Here is a 6,597-nt window from a genome sequence, read left to right on the forward strand (position 1 = left end):
GGTGCTACGGATCTGAACTTCTAAAGGCTGCAAGACAGAAGGCTCTGCAAACTCCCAAATTCAACATATCCCAAATCAAACAAAGCATCTATTCCATAGACGTGACACCACCAGCTTTCCAGTTTCTAACATTCAAGATTTCAGTGCACAACTGACACAACCTTCTCACTTACTAAGGTCCGTCAGGACTGGCCTACGTCTAGCCAGGCAGATCACCTAGTCAGCATTTGCCATTTGTCATGTCCTTCCATTTTTGCACCCACTATCCCATTTCAAGCCTTCATTATTCTCAGGTGAACCATGGACGTTTTGCTTGTTTTAAAAAATCTCATCTGGATCTCGTTATTCTAGCCACCTTTAGTGTATCCTTTGTACAATCACTCTCCACTCATGTGCCATGCTGGGTTTCTAAAGCACAGGTATGAGCATCCCACCAGCCTGCTCATAAGCTATTCATGGCTCCCTAGTGCCTATAGGGTGATGTTTGCAATCCTTGGCCTGGCATTCTAGGACCTTCATAATCTGATCCCTATCAGTCATACCTTGTTCTTTAGCTATACTCAACTACTTGCTGTTTCCTAGACACACTTTGCTTTCCTTCCTCTCTTCCTTTGTTCATGCAGTTTTCTTCACATATGAAATCTCTGTCCATCTTCAGGGAAGATGTGAAGAAAGACACTTCCCTCAAAAAAGTGTCTTTTCCATAAGAATCCCTTAGCTGGAGCTAAATGTCTTTTTAACCTATATGCTCACAGAACTTCCTGCATCTTATACCAGCCCTTATTACTCACACTATAGTATAAAATACAAGGGTCACAGGTAGGAGGCAGCACAAAGGATACTTTCTTGTAAATGTCACATCTGAACCCTCCCTTTAAAGAACATTATCCCCTATTATTCTCTTTCATAGAATTTCATCATTTCTCTATAAAACTTTGAACTGTGTTCATAATTTATATTTGTTCATACACCCATTATTTAATATTCGCCTTACCTATAGCACTGCAAACTCACTTTGGGAATGGACCGTGCCTGTATGTTTATGTCTATCATCAGGGCTCAGCAAAAGTGCTTGGCTCATAGCATATGTTAAATAAATACTAGTTAAGTAAATAAACAAAGAATGAAATGCCTGCAACTCTACCTAGATCGACAACTTCTTGTGGATATCTTCGCACTTCACTGCTCTATCTATCCCAGTCCTTTTGCTAGTAGATGCCCAACAAATGGTAATTGAATTGGATTTTAACATTAACTCTTCATTTCTTTCTGTTGAGTGAGGAAACTATTGTGATCAACTTGTTGCCCTTTGGGTTTGTTCGTGAAAGAAAAGTCATCAAAAAGTAGGCAATAAGGTGTCTTTGCTTGTATTCTGGCAGACTTATGCATGGGAGGTTCCCAACATGTTTCCCAACAGAAAGCCTTTTCATGGTAATGCAGATCTACAAATCTCTGACAAGAGTCTGTTTATACTGCTACTGTCAAGGGTAGTCATGTTAGTTTAAGAAAGATATTTTGCCTTCATTCTAAGTGTTCACACATGAAAATGTTGTCAGGTATGGATTCTGGCTGTGAAATTAACACCTGCAGAAATGTATATATGTGTTCATATTGTGGATGACCCATAACTTTAATGAGGGCAGAACATAATTCATGTGTGAATAAACTGATCAGACAAATTGTTCAACCATTCATCTATTTGTTACTATTTTGTACTTTAATCTTTCATTCATTCGTCTGCTCACTTGACAAGTACCAGAGTGTTAATTGTGGGCTTAGTAGAGTGAAAGCTATAAGCTCGCACAAGAGGTACCAGGACCAGCCCTCAGTGAGAGCTTAGTGTGCATAAAATGATCACAGAAGGCTTTATGGAGAAGCCAATACATAAAAAAATAGCTTATTTCCTTTAACAAACCAAGGGAAAAATGGGATCTTTGTTTAGTAATTTTATTTTATTTGGAGAAGGAGTCTCACTCTGTTGCCTAGGCTGGAGTACAGTGGTGCTATCTTGGCTCACTGCAACCTCTGCTTCCCAGGTTCAAGTGATTCTCCTGCTTCAGCCTCCTGAGTAGCTGGGATTACAGGCTCCCACTACCATGCCTAGCTAATTTTTGTGTTTTTAGTAGAGATGGGGTTTTGCCATTTTGCCCAGGCTGGACTTGAATTCCTGACCTCAAGTGGTCTGCCCGCCTCGACCTCCCAAAGTGCTAGGATTATAGGCATGAGCCACCATGCCCAGCCTTTTGTTCAGGAATTTTATATTGCTCTTTTCTGTTGGACCCATTTGGTCATTAACCATACTGTGTGTGTATGTTTACATTATGTATATATATGTATGTATGTATACATTGTATGTATACATTATGCATGTGTGTGGGCATGTATACAGTAAACTAGCCATGCCTAAACTCTGGCTGTGAAGGAAAAATGGAGGAAATTAAAATTTCTAATTTTCAAAATCCATTATTTATGAAATTTCTTTAAATTATGGAACTCATCTTTAATAGTAATCTACTGTGTGGTGAGCCAGCACAGTATATAGTCAGGCGGAAACACTGGTGGGAAACCAGGGTAGGAGGCACAGCCTGGGTCACTCGACCGTCTGTCTCTAGAGAGTGTCTAGGGCTTTGAGTTATGTGATATAAAAACCATTGACTTAAATTTATCTCTGTTGTCTTTCTTTCAGCGTTTTCCTTTGATTTTCAAAGTTTTGTTTACTAGATTCATGTGTTTAGTCTATCAAGAAGCAATCAGAATACAACTAGCAACAGACATTACTCTCCATGCATAAGATCCCTTCAGATATACAAGAATCTGCCAGTACCCAGGTGAAGAAGAAACAGCTGTCACTTGCTAAAGGGTCTCCTGGAACCTTTTCTCCAGATCACAGTTAGTGAGCAGAGCCCTAAAGGGATCTCAGGCATGTCTGAAACGTTTTATGCCCATCACACAGTGTATAAAATGGTGAACATTTGACCAGGCGCAGTGGCTCATGCCTGTAATCCCAGCACTTTGGAGGGCTGAGGCAGGTGGATCACCTGAGGTTGGGAGTTTGAGACCAGCCTGACCAGCATGGAAAAATCCTGTATCTACTCAAAGTACAAAATTAGCTGGGTGTGGTGGTGCATGCCTGTAATCCCAGCTACTCTGGAGGCTGAGGCAGGAGAATTGCTTGAACCCAGGAGGCGGAGGTTGCGGTGAGCTGAGGTCATGCCATTGCACTCCAGCCTGGGCAACAAAAGCAAAACTCTGTCTCAAATAAAATGAAAAAAAATAAACTGAACATTTATGTTACACCACCAGCAAAAGAATAAAACCTCATAATTATAATGGAAGATTTCTACCTTTCTTTAATTGCATTTCCTCTGCCCTCATTGCCCTCAGCCCCCTTGAGGTAACCACTCTTCCGGATTTGCAGGTCTGCCCTTATTTTCTGAATGCCATAGAGGGCGATTTGCTTTGTATGAACTCTAGATTCAGTTACTCAGCAAGGAGAATTTCCAATTCTTCGGGATTTTCTGCCTTAGATGATGACTAAATTCCTTTTTTTATTAGTTGATTTGACCCCCTGAAGATAATTTAAATTTGACTGGGGTATTTAAGTATGTGGATTCACCTTGAGTAAGTTGTTCCACAGAGACCATGGCCAAGCTCTCCATTAATTCAGTTCACTTATGGTGAGCAGCAGTAAGATTGGGAGGAACCAGGAGGATGTAAAAATGGAAAACTAAGGGAATCCTAAGGGAAGGCTAATGAGAAATTTGGGGAACATAATTGTCATACAACTATTTTAGGGACTGTCATTCCTCTTCATACTCCTGACACCTAATGGCTCATCAAGTGTTCTCAGTTCTGCTTCTTAAATATCTCTCAGCTCTGTCCCTTCCTCTTCATCTGCATACACAGTGCCTTAGTGTATTCGGGCCCCAGTCGGGCCGGTTCTATTGTAATAAGTCCTTCTCATTGCCTGACTCTACTCTCTGCTCTCTTAATTCATTTCTTTCACTGAACTCAGAAATATCTTTCTAAAACACACATCAGAGTAGGTTACTCCACTTTGCCTGACACCTTTCTGTGGCTCCCCATGGAGGTCAGGATACAATCCAGTCTTCATAGTCAAAGTCCCCACTTGCCTCTGCAGCTTCCGGGATCAGCTTTCTCTACTTCTTACACTTGCTCCAATTATGCTGAGCTCCATTCAGTGTCCTCCTCTCATGTAGATGTGCCTGTGGCTGCTGTTACCTCCTGCTTCTCCTTCAAGGCTTAGGTGCACTATCACTTTTTCTGGGAAGCCTTCCTTGATTGGCTGTTTTTGAGTTCTCATGACACCTCCAGATTCTTCTATCTTTGCACTTGATAAACTGCCTCTAAGGTTTTACTAGTTTGTCTCTCTCCCTTGACTGTAGGTTCCTTAGAAGGTAGGGACTGTAGGGTTTATTTCTGAACTACGGCACCCCCCTACCCCCACCATGCCTAGTCTAATCCATGCTTGTGAAACAGATGAATGCATGCATGCATGAGTGAAACTAATGGAGCACAGTTGAGGGTTATTCCCCCTCTTGCATGTAAGCTCCAAGAAGGATGAGGTTTTTGACTGTTTCATTCTTTGCTTAGCCTCTGCACCAAGAACAGTGTATGGCACATAACTGATGCTCAATAAGCAGTTAATGAGAGAGTGAACTATGACTTTTTCTGTGTGGCTGCAAAACTGTGACTTTTTCTTGGTAACGGTGGATGGTAATTCCAGGGAGACTGTCTGAGGCACCCATTCCTGCCCTCTGACTCACCACCAGGAGGCTCAGCACTGTGCATGCCTCAAGTTCACCGATCAGGTCTGACAGCATGATTGACACTTTCTCTCTCCATTGGACAGGTAGTTTTCAAAATAGCGGTGTCTGAACCACCTGGGAAACAATTGCACCAGAGTTACCCAAGGTGCATGTTAATGTGACAGGTTCCTGGGTCCCACAGCACACTAGCTGAATCAGAATTTCCAGAGTGGCTCCAGGAATCTGCATTTTTGCCAACTTTCTACTTGTTTCCTGTAGATTCTAGGTGCTCTAGAAGGGTAGTGAATACTCATCACTATAGAAGGCCTAGAAGAGGTTGGGCAGCCGAGGACTGATAACACTGGGCATTTGTTTGACTCTCCCACTGCACCTCCTAAATAGCAAAAGAGTAGCATGGTCCCTGGTCCAACAGGCACTCAGTAAAACTTGCTGAAAAGAATGGATAGATTCCAAGATTTGTTCATACAAAATTATGTAAACACATGTAACTGTTTATTCATTATCTACATGCTCAGTGATTTATATGAACCAATAATTAGTCTGTTTTTTTTTTGTTTTTGAACTTGAAATTCTCTTTATGTTCTCAAATAACACAGCTGATTTTAAGCCATTGCATTTCTCCTCTAACACTTTCATAAAAGTCACATTTTTCTGAGTATTAAAAAATTCCCTTAAAGAGGAATCCCTTAAAGTTAGTTCGTGTGAAGTTGACCTAGAAAAGGGAAAATGGGTCTTGAAATTGAGGAACCACAGTTATAACTGCCTTAACTAATTTACAAAACACTCTCCATGAAAGAGGATGTAAAGAAATGTAAACGTGGTGCACACAACATAAACGATTTCTTTCATTAGACAAAAGATACCTCTTGTTCCTCTCTATAGTCGGCATGTTCTGTCTTTAGCGTTTACAAAACATTGGCATTTTCAAGAATATTATTCAGATCACCTTGATGCTTTCCCTCCTGGGATCTTCTTTCCCAATCAATAGAAATGCCAGCAGCAGAAAGAATCAAGAAATCCTTGTTGAGCTGGGAATGCCTTTTCAGAACAAATTGGGAGGATTTCCTGACTCGTTTATCTTTGGGATTTTCAGCAGGTGACCATGAATTCCTCCAAAGATGGACTTTTTGATCTTTTGATATATATAGTACACAGGCAATCATTTTTACCACTCTGGGTTTCACGAATTTCAATATCTGCATTTTCTATTGATTTAGATGTTTAAAGGAGATGATAAAAATACTGTAACCCAGATAATGATCACTTTACTCTTCAAAAATATTGCCCAGGGTAGTGCTGATTACCATTACCTCTCTGTATCTGGTCTCTTTCACTTCAAGGTAGGGAACTACGTATGGTGGGTTGAATGGCTGCCCCTGTCCCGACCCCCTGCACTCCCTCCATCCCCCGCCCCCCTCCCCCCAACAAAATACGTGTCCACTTGTAACCTGAGAATGTATTCACCTTGAATCTGTGAATGTGAGGCAGGAGAATAGAGTCTGGAGGCTGGGAACATAAGACCGATTCATGCTGACTTCCTAGAACTAAATCAAATGGAAACACTTCAGCTATGACAAGAAATATCCTCTCTGTTTACATAGGGCATACACTGAGTAGATGACTTTGTGACTTTACTTCATCCTCTTCATTTACATAGGGCATGCACCAAGTAACCAGTGGAAACCTCTAGAGGGTATTTAAACCCCAGAAAATTCTATAACGGGGCTCTTGAGTCCCTATGCTTGGGCCTTCTCCCAACCTGTGGAGCATATTTTCATTTTCAATAAATCTCTGCATTTGTTGCATC

Source organism: Colobus angolensis, unplaced genomic scaffold, assembly GCF_000951035.1.
Source record: "Colobus angolensis palliatus isolate OR3802 unplaced genomic scaffold, Cang.pa_1.0 Scaffold102, whole genome shotgun sequence".
NCBI lineage: Eukaryota > Metazoa > Chordata > Mammalia > Primates > Cercopithecidae > Colobus > Colobus angolensis.